Source organism: Trichosurus vulpecula, chromosome 9, assembly GCF_011100635.1.
Source record: "Trichosurus vulpecula isolate mTriVul1 chromosome 9, mTriVul1.pri, whole genome shotgun sequence".
Lineage (NCBI taxonomy): Eukaryota > Metazoa > Chordata > Mammalia > Diprotodontia > Phalangeridae > Trichosurus > Trichosurus vulpecula.
Window position 1 is genome coordinate 117,300,894 of NC_050581.1, and position 14,973 is coordinate 117,315,866.

Genomic DNA, 14,973 nt, shown 5'->3' on the forward strand with positions numbered 1-14,973 from the left:
AGGCCAGATTTGAACTCATTATTATCTTGATGATTGTTGCTTTGTGGTATAGTTTGAGATCTAATATTGCTAGGCACCCTTTCCTTCCCTTCTTTTTGTTCCTCCAAATGAATTTGTTGTCATTTTTTTCTAGCTTAAAGCAATGCTTTGGTAGTTTGGCATGACATGGAATAGGTAAATTAATTTAGATAATACTGTTATTTTTATTATATTGGCTTGGCCTACTCACAAACAATTAATATTTCTCCAATTATTTATGTTTGTCTTTATTTATATAAACAGTATTTTGTAATTGTATCATAGTTCCTGTATACATATTGGTAGGTAAATTCCAAGGCATTTTATATGTTCTGTAGTTATTTTAAGTGGAATTTATCTATTTCTCCCTGCTGGCTTTTATTGGTAACATATAGAAATGGTGATGATTTATGTGAATTTAATTTATATCCTGCAACTTTGTTGTAGTTATTGTTTCAGTTCAATTTTAGTTGACTCTCTAGGGTATTCTAGGTACAGCATCATATCATTTACAAAAAGTGATCATTTTGTTTCTTCTTGCCTAGATTATTCCCCTCAATTCTCTTTTCTTGTTTTATTAATATAGCTAGCATTTCTAGCACTCTATCAAATAGTAATGGTGACAATGGATATCCTTGCTTCACCCCTGATCTTATTGGAAAGGACTATAGTTGATTACCATTACATGTAATGCTGGGACTTAGTTTTAGATATAGACGATTTGCTAAGTTAAGGAAAGGTTCATTTATTTCTGTTTTCTAGTATTTTAAAATGGAAATGAATATTGTATTTCATCAAAAGCTTTTTTTGCATATGTTGATACAGTATGATTTTTAAATTATCAATATAGTTGATTATATTTAAGTTTTCATAATCTTAAATCAACTCTGTATTCTTGGTATAAATCCAACCTGATTATAGTGTATAATCTTTGTGATATATTGTTATAGCCTCTTTGCTAATATTTCACTTAAAATTTTTGCAATAGTATTCATTAGGGGTATTTGTTCTATAGTTTTCTTTCTCATTTTTAACTCTCTCTGATTTGGGTATCAAGACCATAGTTGTATCATATAAAGACTATAGTAGTATTCCTTCTTTTGCTATTTTTATAAATAGCTTCTATAATATTGGAATTAATAGATCTTTGAATGTTTGATAGAATTTACTTGTCAATCCATTAGGTCCTGGTTTTTTCCCCCTCTAAGAGTTGATTTATGGCTTGTTCAACTACTTCTGATACTGGGTTGTTTAAATTGTCTTTTTCTTGTTCTTTTTTTTTTTGGAAGGGCAATTGAAGTTAAGTGACTTGCCCAAGGTCACACATCTAGTAAATGTGTCAAGTGTCTGAGGCCAGATTTGAACTCAGGTCCTCCTGATTCCAGGGCCAGTGCTCTACTCACTGTGCCACCTAGCTTCCCCTTTTTCTTGTTCTTTTAATCCAAGTAGTTGATATTTTTGTAAATATTCATTACAAATGAATTTCATTTAATTTGTCAGTTTTGTTGGCATGTGGTTGGGTAAAATAATTTCTGATAATATTCTTATTTATTCATCATTTGTTGTTCTTTTTTTAAAAAAAATATACTAGTAATTTGATTTTCCTCTTTCTTTTTTAATCAAAGTGGCTAATAGTTTGTCATTATAGTGTATTTTTTTAAACTGGCTTCTAGTTTTATTTATTAATTCCATTTTTAAAAAATTCAGTTAGTCTATTTAATTCTCGTGATATCTATTTTGGTATTTAATTGAAGTTTTCAATTTGCTGGTTCTCTTTTTTTGTTGTTGCATGCCCAATTCATTTATATGTTCTTTTTTCTCCTTTGTTGATGAAGTTGTTTAGACATGTAAGGTGTTTAGACATCCCCTAAGGACTGCTTTCACTACATCTTTAAATTTTTGGTGTGTTATCTTGTTATCATCGCTAGTGAAATTATCATTTCTGTGTTTTGTTCTTTAATCCCCTAGAGAAATCACTTCGTTGCCAGTTAGTTTTTTAATCCTTTCTTCAATATCTCTTTATTTAATATAGTTTTAATTTAATTGTGTTCAGTAAAAGACATGTTTAATATTACTGCTTACTTGTATTTGTGAAGTTTGTACATCCTAATTCATGGTCAATCTTTGTAAAGATGCCATGCACAATTGAGGATATGTGAACTCCCTTCCATTCTTATTAAATTATTATCAAAGATCTATCATATCTAACTTTTTTACAATTCTATTCAGGTCCTCAATTTATTTTGTTTGTTTTGTTATTGTTAGATTTGTCTAGCTCTGAAAGGGATACATTCAGGTTCCCCATTATTATAGTTTTACTGTTTATTTCTTCCTGCTACTCATTTAGCTTTTTCTTCCTTCCTTTCTTTTTTGTCGTTTTGGGGGGAGGCAATTGGGATTAAGTGACTTGCCTAGGGTCACACAGCTAATAAGTGTCAGAGTCTGGATTTGAACTCAGGTCCTCCTGACTCCAGGACCAGTACTCTATCCACTGCACTACCTGGTTGCCCTAACTTTTTCTTTAAGTATTAGATGTTATGCCATTTGGGGTATATATGTTAAGTATTTAGATTAATATCTCTTCATGAAAATATAGTTTCCCTGTTAATTTTAAGCATATTTTTGCTGTTGCCTTGTCTGAAATCATGGCAGCTACCTCTGCTTTTTTGAGTTTAGCTAAGGCAAAATAGGTTTTCTTTCAACTCCTTGCTTTGACTCTGTGAGCTTTTATTATTAGACTTCATTTCTTTTATTATTTTATTATCATTATTAATTTTTAGTTTTCAACATTCACTTCCATAAGATTTTGAATTCTAAATTTCCCCCCCTCCCAAGACAGCATGCAATCTGATATAGGCTCTACATATATATTCATATTAAACATATTTTCACATTTAGACTGAATTTCTTATAAATAGCATATTGTTAGATTTTGTTTTTCAATCCCTTCTGCTTTCCTCTTTCTTTTTATAAATGAATTCATCCCATTCACATTCAGTTACTGTCAAATGTATATTTCCTTCTATCCTACTGCCTTATACTTTACCCTCTCTTTGCCATAGGTTCTCAGCCTTTATTTCCTTTTAGACCTCTCTTCACAATTCCCTATCCACGCTTAGGGTTTGTTTTGCTTATAACTAATCCATCCCTGAATCTACCCTCCCTCTTATTCCTCCCTTTTCTCTTTTCCTTTCAGTTTTCCTGTTGTGTTGGATGTATTTCTACACCAAACTTTTATTTTGTGTATGTATGTATGTATATTCTACTCTTCTTTTGACCAGTTCAGATGAAAATGGAATTCAAGTGACACACTCACTCTTCCCAAAGCTTCCACTTTTATATAGGCTTCTGTTTGCCCACCTGAATTATGTGAAATAAGTTCCCTTATTTTTTTTCCCTTTTCCCCCAATACAGGGTGTTCCTAAAGTCTGGACACACAGGCAATTGACAGCAATTGCATTGAGTTCACATGAATCTTGCAACCTTTGCATCACAAATGATGGAAATCATATTGAAGATGTTATTTGTTAATATTCCAATTAAATAAAAATTTCATTCATTTCTTGAAAATATGCATTTTTGCCTATGTGTCCAGACTTTAGGAACACCTTGTATATTGCTTTCCTTTCTTCATTCAGGATCAACAAAACAACTACTAGGTCCTCTATCTTATTTAACTCCCTCTATGACTCCTGATAAGATTAGGGACCCTAGTATTATCCTTCCCTTCCCATTAAAATGTGAACAATTCTTCTCTTCTGATTGCTTGCTTGTATGTATCTTTTAATCTTTCCCTTTCCTTGAATTTATATTTCAAAGTAGCTATTCAGCTCTGGTGTTTTCATCAAGAATGCTTGGAAATCATTTATTTCATTGCAGGTCCAATTTTCCCCAGTAGGATTATCTTCAGTTTTACTGGTTAAGTTATTCTTTTGTCTTTTGGAATATTGTGTGCCATGCTCTCTGCTACCTTGTATTTGTAGGTGCTAAGTCTTGTGTGATCTCAACTGTGATTCCTTGCTACTTTAATTTCTTCTTTATGGCTGCTTGAAGTATATTTTTGACTTGGAAGCTCTGAATTTGGTGGGAAGGTTTCTTGGAGTTTTAGATTTCTTTCAGTAAGTGATTCTTTTTATTTTCACTTTGCCCTCTTGTTCTAGTATGTCTAGGCAATTTCCTTTCATGATGTCTTAAAAACCAATATTGGGGGGGGGGTTGGTCATAGCTTTTAGGTAATCCAGTGATTTTTAAATTATCTCTCTTTGATCTGTTTCCCAGGTCAGTTGTTTTTAATATGAGATACCTTCATTTTCTTCTATTTTCCTAATCTTTTGGCTTTGTTTTAATATATGTTGTTGTCTCATTAACTTCTGTTTGGTCCACTTTAATTTTTAGGGAATCTCTTACATAAGGTTTTATACATTAAGCTGTTAATTCTCTTTGCACATCTCTCCAGTGCTCCCATTTCTTTTTTAATTCTTCCCCCATCCCACTCATTTCATTTATAAGGTAATTTTAAAACTTTTAAAAATTCTTATTTCATTTCTCCTAGGAATGCCAATTGGTCTTGTGGTCAAGCGTGTTTTTCTTTGAGGCTTTGCCTATAGACATTTTGGAGTCATTCTCTTCTAAGTTTGGGTTTAGGGCATTGTTTATTCATTCTTCCAGCTTTACTTTCTGGATTGTGACTTTGTATTAGGGCTGTTGTTGTTCAGTCATTTCAGTTGTGTCTGACTCTTCATCATCCCACTTGGGCTTTTCTTGGCAAAGATACTGGAATGATTTGCCATTTCCTTCTCCAGCTCACTTTACAGATGAGGAAACTGAAGCAAACAGGATTAAGTGACTTTTCTAGGGTCACACAGCTAGTAAGTATATTGGGGCTAGGCTTTGTGAATTTCTGGTAGGGCTATTATGGCCTTCTGTGGCCCTCTACTGGCTTGTCTGTTGTCTGGCCGAGCCAATGCTGAGACTGAGATTCTAATTACCCTGTTCTGCTACTAGGTTCTAGCTCCCCAATCCTAGCCTACTCTTGTTTCTCAGTTCATGCCCAAGTCATTCGCCTCGTTGTCAAATTTGTGACTTTGTGAGGGAAAAACAACCTACTATTATTTCTTCTTAGATTTTTGATCCTTTAATAGTACTTGTCTGAGATCTTTGTATAGGTGTCAGGCGAGCTGGACCGTACTGCTTTTTCCATTTTGCCATTTTGACTGATCTCCCTTTAACAGCATGGTTCTTAATGAATTTGCGACGGTAAGCTCCAAGACCTCGAAATGTCTTTTGACCTCAATGGTTCTGTGGTTGTGACTATTGAATGCAGTATCTACCTTAACCTCATTGACCTCATAGTTGGAGGAGGTCTTGTAATATTGCTGGAAACTCATTGCACCTGGAGCCTGTTGTTCTGACCAGCTGTCAATCACTCCCCAGATTTTGGCTATTTTGCAAAACAACTTAACTCCGCCCGTTGCTGCTCCTCCTGAGCACTCCTCCCTATTGAAGTGTACATAAACCCTGCTCCTTTTGGGCACTCCTGCATTCCAGGGCCCAGTGGTTTCCTGAATTGCAATTCTCTTGACTTGACTAAAGACCCGTGTTGTTGCTTCTTTGGTAGTCCTGTTTATTTCAGCTTGATGTGATCAAGTCAAAAATGTTTCTACCTTCTGTGGGTCAGTACTCATACTCAGGATGTTATGTGACCCATTTACTTAACAAAGATTCTGCAAAACTGGCACTTGAAAGTTTCAAGCCATTTTCTTCTAACCAGAACAACTGTTTTTCTCAGTCTCCCCTCATGTTCTTTGAGGGTCTTCCCAAAGACAATGATGTCATCAAAACAGACCAACATTTCCAGGTGGTTCATGTCTCAGCTTCTTTCTTCAGTCTCTAGATAATGACCCTTGCTGTAGGAATCTGGTGGGACCCTCTGTATAATTCTTTTTTTTCTGTATAATTCTAGCAATGAAAACCATTGGCTGCTGTATGTAAGGTGGATTTTGTTATTCTTTTAAAGATACTAGTTCCCAGGATCCATGGCCATAACAATCTCTAGTTCCCAGGATTTCACATTGTAAACAGTCTCTACCATGCTTGCACAGCATCATATAATGGTAAATAATATAAACATTTGTGCTTAAGGTTGTAAATGCCCACTGCAACTGTGTAGTGAGATTTAACGATGAATTGTTGTAAACTTGTGAGGCTATTGATGGCAAATTGCCTTCTTTGTCTGTTATCCTATAAATCAAATAGGCACTGGTCAGTAAGTGGGGAATAGGAATGCACAAGGGGAATGTGCATGTGTGCTTGCCTCAACCAGGCCCCATCGAGGCTTGGAGGAGTGGCGGAAATACAGAAGCTGGAATGTTGTGCATGCCTTGATCGACCCCCATCAAGGCTTAGGGGGATTTGTCAATGTGTGTTAGTCTCGACTGGCTGCCATCAAGACTTAGGGGACCTGTAGGAGTTGTAGCTCCTACTTCATTCTCACTGGCCCCTACGAGAAGAGTAATTAGGGGATGCTGTAGGAGTTGGTGCTCCCATTATCAGCAACACTCTTGAGAAGACTAAAATAAAATAAACTTATTTAACCTCTATTATTTCTCTGATCCTGTCTTCCTGTCTGCCTGAATCAAGAGTGAACTTGCTAGAACACCTGCTAGATAAGCTCCTGTGTTATCTGTTTCCTGCCTAACAGCTTCCTAACAGACAATCCATAGCATCTGGAGGCCTCAGCATGGCGTGCTGATCCACAATCATTCTTTGATTCAAAGTCCAGTGGTATATACACACATATAAGCATTTTCTTCCATACCCCTGCCACAGGTAACTATGGGCTGCTGAACTCCATGGTGATGCTGTTTATCAGCAGGTCTTTGAGCTGGTCTTCAAGGTCATCTATCACAGATAAGGGAATTTTCTTAGATTACCTTCAGAATGGTGTGGTGTAGATGATCTGGAACCTGTGGGTTGCTTCTCAGCCACATCCCATATCTCACTCATGAAGTGAGAACACATGTCCTCTTACTGAGCATCTGCCTCAACCTTTCCTTCCATTCTTCTAGGACTAGGGAATCACTAAAGTCAAATTTTGGCAGCTCCACTTCTGAGGCTGTAGAGCCTAATACTCCTATGATGTTCATTGTCACTGCTAACTTCTCTTCTCCTATAAACCTCTGCATGGATGGTCAAAGTATAAAGGTGTAAAGTCTCAGCTAAAAATAATAATAATAAAGTCTCAGCTTGTGTTAAGAATCCCATTAATATACTGAACAGACTAGAATTGGTTCCATTTTGTGCTGACTCCCTTTTAAACATTTTTGAATTTTTATTTTAAACTTTAATATTTTATTTTTTCCCAATTAAATGTAAAGACAATTTTTAACCTTCATTTTTTTTTACAATTTTGAGTTCCAAATTTCCTCCCTTCCCCCCTCACAGAGAAGGCAAGCAATTTTGTAAAGGTTATACATGTGCAGTCATGCAAAACATTTTTTCCATATTAGTCATGTTGTAAAAGAAAATACAGACAAAAAAAACAAGAAAAATAAAGAAAGTAAAGTAGTATGCTTCGATCTGCATTCAGATTCCATCAGTTCTGTCTCTGGAGATAGATGGCATTTTTTTATCATAGGTCCTTCAGAATTGATACTCTGTTGCTATATTGTAGACATGGCTGTACCAGCAACTTCCTTGGGAAATTTCAAGCTCACTCACCTTTATGTATCTTATATGTGGGATCCTTAGACATGAGTAACTTTTGTTTCTTGGTCCTCTAAATCTAAGCCCTTGTAAAGCCCAAAAGCCCAAAAACATTTTCTCAAATGTCTTTCATAGGATGACTAGAACATGATGGTCATTTGCATTCCACTCTTCAGGAAAGTAGTGCATTCCACAATCTCAGCCTTCAGCGTCACTTCTGTGTGGCGTCCTACGAGTCCAGGTAGGATAATCCCATAAGGAGTGAATCATACGGTGATGCTCACTCCTTTCAGGGTCTGGGGTTACCTCATTCCTTCAAAGTCTCTTTCTCCTAATGCTGATTCTGTAGCTCTCATTGTGAACTAGCAAAGCTACCTTCTCATTATGAACGTATCTAAGCTTGCGTGGGGCCATCTTCCCCATAGGTATAACAGAAAGTAGTTCTGCCTTTCTGGTTTTCTCCTAATGGCACTATTCATGTATTGCTCTGGCATGGTCTGCTTTCTCTTGTCCTTTTATCTTTCTAAGAAAAAATGCTTTTTTTCTATGGGCATATCTCTCACTAGATTTTGTTTGTTTCTTTAGTGTGACTCCTTTGCCCAGTTCCCATGGTTCATATAAGAGAACATGTTTTGGTGATAACTGGGGTTGACATTTTCAAGATAGCCATTTTCAAGCCATCCTTGTAGCTCTTTGTCTTCTTGGGTCAACATGGTTCATGTCTGTTCTCTCATGGGGTACCATTCCTCTTCCTGCCAGTCTTGATAGGTGACTGTCCACATGTAGCAAGATTTTGGATAAGTTCTTTTTGCACTGCATGGTATTACCTCACTCAGGAAACACCATCTCAGCCATCTGGCTAGGGCCATAGAAGCACACAGACTTTTGGAAGCAGCCTTGATATGTAATTCTAGGGTTTCTTTTCCTGAGAGCCTACAGGCATTCAAATGTGAGTCCTCAGCTCACTGTGTCCCTCTTAAATGATTCCCAGCCTTGTAGGAGCCCTGTTTCATGTTTAGTGCAGACCTCTCTTGAGTCTTCCCCATGAAGACAGAGGTTCCTTCCAAGACTATCTTTACCTTGGGCCTATTATATCTGTCTGCAATGAGATATCTGATCTCAGTCCAACCCAAAGAAGAGGCTTCTCTGTGTGACCTAGTGGATCTATTTCTGTATGACTCAGGGGAACTAGCCTTCACTGTGTACAGAGACAAGCTATTTCTTTCTGTCACAAGGGACACAGCTTTACCCCCGTCTAGAAGTAAATTGTCCCTTTCTGACACAGTAGACCTAGCTCTGACCTTTTTCACAGGTGAGTTGTCCCTTTTGGCTCCAAGATTCCCTTCAGCCTCTTTGTTGTCAGCTATAAAAGGGAAGTTTATTTTCTCAACTCTTCTCTGGGGCCAAGTTTGGTCATTATAATTACATATCATTCAGTTTCTTTTTACTGTTCTTTCTGTTTATATTTTTATCCCTGGTTATGCTTCTTTCCCTCTCCGCTGCCCCCCACTCCCCAAACATACACCCATAGATCCCAGAGACACTATCATAGATACAAAGGAGAACCACAGAGCAGAGAAATTTAGTGGGCTAGAATGTGCCCAGGCATGTGGGAGAGCCCCAGGTTCCTGGTTTCATTGGCCTTGAAAGGAACTTCCATCTAAGCTTTTGGGGGCTGTACAGGTGAAGAGGTAATGTGATAGAGAAAAAGGAAAAAGAAGACTACAAGTTACTTCAACTTCCATGATTCTTCAGTTGAACCTGGCAGAGAACTTTTGATGGGCTATGTCCCTTGTAACTGAAAAGTAGGAGAACGCCAAGTAGCAAACTGAGATCTCTTTGTGGAACAGACATGGAGGCAGGGAGGTGAGAGGAAGATGAGAGGAACAGATCAGGGCTGACCAGAAAGGTGAGAGCGGATTGGGATAAACTAGCAATTTCATTTGGTGACAGTGAATGAAATCTAGTCTGTGGATTCTTTCTCCTCCATTTTCCCAGATTGCATGACTGATGCAAGCCTCATTCCCTTTACTTGTCTAATTTCTCCCCTTCCCTTTTTCCTTCTAACAGGAACAGAGGAAGGGTGGGGGCACAAAAGACAGAGATAGCAACCAAGCAACAATAGGAACCTCCTATTAACAAATGTCTATTTGCAGTTGCAGCTAGGTTGTGTAGTGGATAGAGCACTGGGCAGGGAGTCAGGAAGACCTGAGTTCAAATGCAGTCTTAGACACTTACTAGCTGTGTGGTCCTGAGCAAGTCACTTAACCTGTATTTGCCTCAGTTTCCTCATCTGTAAAATGGTGATAATAATTATACCTAACCCCCAGGGTTATTGGGAGGATCCAGTGAGATATAAAACGCCTAGCACAGTGCTGGCATATAGTAAGCACTGTACAGATGTTAATTATCATTGTTATATTGATCATCATCATTATCATCAATTATTCCGTACTGTCTGACACCAACAAATTATACAGCCAATAACACTGACATCCCAGTTTGGGAACTGGAGACTGAGAGAAGGGAAAATCAGTCCATGGGTGACAATGGGATTGATCCAATTAGAGAATTTTGCAATTTGTGGGGGGGGCGTGATTTCTGAGTATTTTCCTGAGCATTCCTAATGGCCTAACTTTCAACCCTGAGAGAAAGTTAACAAGGAGATGAGCCCTTTGAGAGGGCGTGACTGAATACACATTTTAGCTTTGCTTGTAGCCTAGCAACAGATGACATATTGTCCCTACAGGTATTTTTAATACCAGTTTTACAGATCAAATGGTGCTAGACTATGGAAGACCTAGAATATCAGGCAAAATATTATAAATTAAAGAAAGAGTGACCTAGTCCTCTATTTCTTTTTACTATGTGTCCTGCCAATATTCTGTTTTTCTTCTCTATGTATCATTTGTTTGTGTGCCTCCTTTCTGTGACTTCCCTTCCAGTCTTCACTGGGATCACTTCCCACCCTCATACTTAATCATGCTGCTGTCCTCTGGTATCTTGTGTCCTCTCTGATAAGAGAGCTGCTCCCTCCCCATAACTTCTTTCTCTAGGAAACTTTATTTTCTAATTGATAATTTCCTGGGTGATTTATTTAGTTAATAAAAGTACTAAGATTGATGGGGTAAATTATCTCACATAAAAGTGGCAAGAAAAAGCTGTTATAATGGAAGGGAAGAGAGGGTAGGTGAAAGGAAATGAGTGAATCTTACTCTCATCGGATTTGACTTAAGGAGAGAATAACATACACACTCAATTGGGTATCTTACCCTACAGGAGAGTAGGGGGGAAGGAGATAAGAGGGGGAAGATGATAGAAGGGAGGGCAGATTGGGGGAGGGGGTAGTCAAAAGCAAACACTTTTGAAAAGGGACAGGGTCAAAGGAGAAAACTGAATAAAGGGGGACGGGATAGGATGGAAGGAAATATAGTTGGCCTTTCACAATATGACTATTATGGAAGTGTTATGCATAAGCATACATGTATAACCTATATTGAATTGCATGCCTTCTCAAGGAGGGTGGGTGGGGAGGGAAGAAGGGAGAGAATTTGGAACTCAAAGTTCTAAAAACAAATGTTTAAATATTGTTTTTACATACAACTGGGAAATAGGATACACAAGCAATAGGGTATAGAAATCTATCTGGTCCTGCAAGAAAGTAAGGGGAAAGGGGATAGGAGGGGGAATTGGGGTGACAGAAGGGAGGGCAGACTAGGGAAAGGATCAAGCAGAATATATGCCATCTTGGGGTGGGAGGAGGATAGAGATGGGGAGAAAATTTGTAACTCAAAATCTTATGGGAAAAAATGTTGAAAAGTAAAATAAATTTATAAAAAATAAATTAAAAAATTTTAAAGATACTTCATTGAATCTGTAATCTCATTTGTTTGGGTATTTTTTCCATACATATAGATTGACATCTATTTATGACTTCTCATCCTGTGCAATTCTTGTTCACATTGTTCCAAAAATTCTCCATAGTCCATTGTGTCTTCTTTTTAAAAACAAATTTTTATTGATCTTTCCATCACCCCCATTTTCAGTGTATTTCTCCCCCAACCTTCTCCCAGAGAGCCATCACATATAACAAAGAATTTTTAAAAGAAGAAAAAAATTCCTAAAACCAATCATATCAAAAAATCTGATGTTATATGGAATGTTCATATCCATGGTACAGTAAGCAGAACCACAAAGACAATATACACAATGACCTATAACAATGTAAACAAAAAGAACAATCTCTCACACACACACACAGATCAAAAGTGAATGCTGCAAAATTTTTTAAATACATTTTTATTGATGTCTTCTGTTTTTTACGTTATCATAGTTATTTCCAGTATTTTTCCTCTTCCCCCTTCCTGAGAGCTATCTCATATAACAGTACTTTTTAAAGAAGAAAAAAAATGAGCACAACTAATAGATACACTAAAAAGTCCAAAAACAAGTGCAATGAGTAATACCTGTGGACCTCCCAACTCCATGAAGGGGTACGTTGGGGCTGTTGTCTCAAATGTCTTCATTCAAGTCCCACTTGATCTTTATAATTTTGCTACATTTACTTTTGATTTTTTAGAATGTGGTGTGTTTTTTTTCCCATTTACCTTTGTTATAGTTATTATGGTGTATATTTTCTTGACTGTGTTTACTTTGCTCTGCATGAGTTCATGAAGTTCTTTCCTTGCTTCTCTCATCACAAAAATCATTTCTTATTATAGCATAGTAATATTCCATTACATTCATACCACAACTTGTTTAGCCATTTCCCAATTTATGGGGCATCTACTTGGTTTCCAGTTCTTAGCGATCACAAAACATGCAACTATAATTATTTTGGAATATATGGGGACTTTTTTTTTCTTTTCGATGACCTCCTTGAAGTATAAGCCCAGTAACGACATCTCTGGTTTAAAGGATATGGATATTTTAGTCACTTTATTTATGTAATTCCAAATTGATTTCCAAAATAGTTGTACCATTTCACCATTCCATCCACAGTGTGTTAGTGTGTCTATCATTCTACGACCCCTGCAATATTGATTGTTGCCATTTTTTGTCATTTTTGCCAATTTGCAGGATTTGAGGTGAGACTTTAGGGTTGTCTTGAGTTGCATATATCTTATTATTAGTGATCTGGAGGATTATTTCATAAGGTTGTAAATACTTTGCAATTCTTTTGAGAACTGTTTCTTCCTATCCTTTGACCACTTATTTACTGAGGAATGGCTACTACTGTTTATACACACACACACATGAATATACATACATATAAATACATAAATACACACAAATATATGTATGTATATATCTTGGATATTAAACCTTTATTGGAGAAATTTGAATCAAAGATTTTTTTTCCCATTTGAGCACTTCCCTTATCTGATGGAGTAATTTTTTCTGCACAGAAGTTTTTTAGTTTCATGTAATCAAAGTTATGTATTGTTGGCCTAAGCCAAATAACTGCCAGACTGCTTTCCAATGTTCTAATTAGTTTTTTTTTTTAACTCAAATGTTTTCCTAGGTAATTTGTGTTTTTCTCTTTATCAAACACCAAGTAATTGAGTTCCAGCATTTCTGATTCTCCCTTGTCTAGTCTGTTCCATTGATCTATCTCTGTTTTTTAACTAATACCAGATAATTTTGATGACTGCTGCTTTATAAAGTAGTGTGAGGTGTGGAAGGGCTATTCCCCCCTCATCACTACTCATCATTTCCCTTGATGTTCTAGACCTTTTATTTTTCCAAACGAATTTTTATTATCATTTTATCAAGTTCTTTTAAAGTACTGCTTGGTAATTTGATTGGCATATCACTAAAAGTATAAAATTAATTTTGGTAGTATTGTCATTTTTATTATATTGGCATGGTCCAGCCATGTGCACTGAATATTACTTTAGCTATTTAAGTCATTCTTTCTTTCTTTTTTTTTTTTTTGGAGGGGGGTAGGCAGGGCAATTGGGGTTAAGCGATTTGCCCAAAGTCACACAGTTAGTAAGTGTGCCAAGTGTCTGAGGTTGGGTTTGAACTCAGGTCCTCCTGACTACAGAGCCAGTGCTCTACTCACTGTGCCACCTAGCTGCCCCTGTTCTTTATTTTTTTAAGGAGCACTTTGTAATATCTATACAAGTATTTTGTGTGCTTTGATAGGTCTATCCCCAAATAGTTTACGTATTTTGCAGTTATTTGGAATGGGATTTTCTTTTCTATTTTTGTTTCTTTGGTTTTCTTATCATCATTACCTAGAAATGCTGTCAATTTTTGAGGGTTTATTTTGCAGCCCAAAAACTTTGCTGAAGCTATTGTCTCAATTAGCATCTTTGCTTATTCCCTAGGATTTTCCAAATCATCATATCATCAGCAAATAGAGATAGTTTGAATGTTGCAAAATTATAAAGAACAAGCATGGCTTGAAAGAAGAGATATGTGAAGATACTCTCACACTAACCCTTGGCAAAGCTGGGAGATCTATTAATGTTTCACATTGCAAACATTTTCACACTTTTAAAATATACTGGTCAGTTATGCTCATTTTTTCCTCTTCTTTTTCTTTTTTTGTCTTAAAAATACTGTTTGTTATATGAAATGGCTCTCTAGGTGGGGGAGGGGAAGAATACTGGAGAAAACTATGGTGATATAAAAAAAGACATAAGTAAAAACATATTTTGAAAAACTCTAGAAATAATAGAACTTTTCTTAATATGGTAAATAATAACTATGTAAATTCAGACATTACATATAATGGAGAAAAGTTAGAACCCTTTCAAATCAGACTCGTGTAAAGCAAGGATGCTTATTATCATCACCACTATTTATCATGGGACTAGAAATGCTGGCTATAGCAATAAGACAAGAAAAAAATGGAAGGAATAAGCAAAGACAAAGAAGAAACAAAATAATCACTTTTTTGCAGATGGTATAACGATGTACTTAGAAAACCTTAAAGTAAAAAAAAATCAAAAAATAAATTCAGCAAAGTTGCAGGATATAAAATAAAGCCACATAAATCATGAACATTCCTGAATATTACCCAAAAAATCCATCTAGAAGAGAAGGAAAGAGAAATTCCATCCAAAATAATTAGAGAAGTTATAAAATATTTGGGATTATATCTACCACTATATCTACAACTATAAAATACTCTTTGCAGAAATAAAGACAGACCTAAATTAAAGAAATAGTAATTTCTCATGGGTAGGTTGAGCAAATATAATAAAAATGACAAAACTACCTAAAATAACTTACTTATTT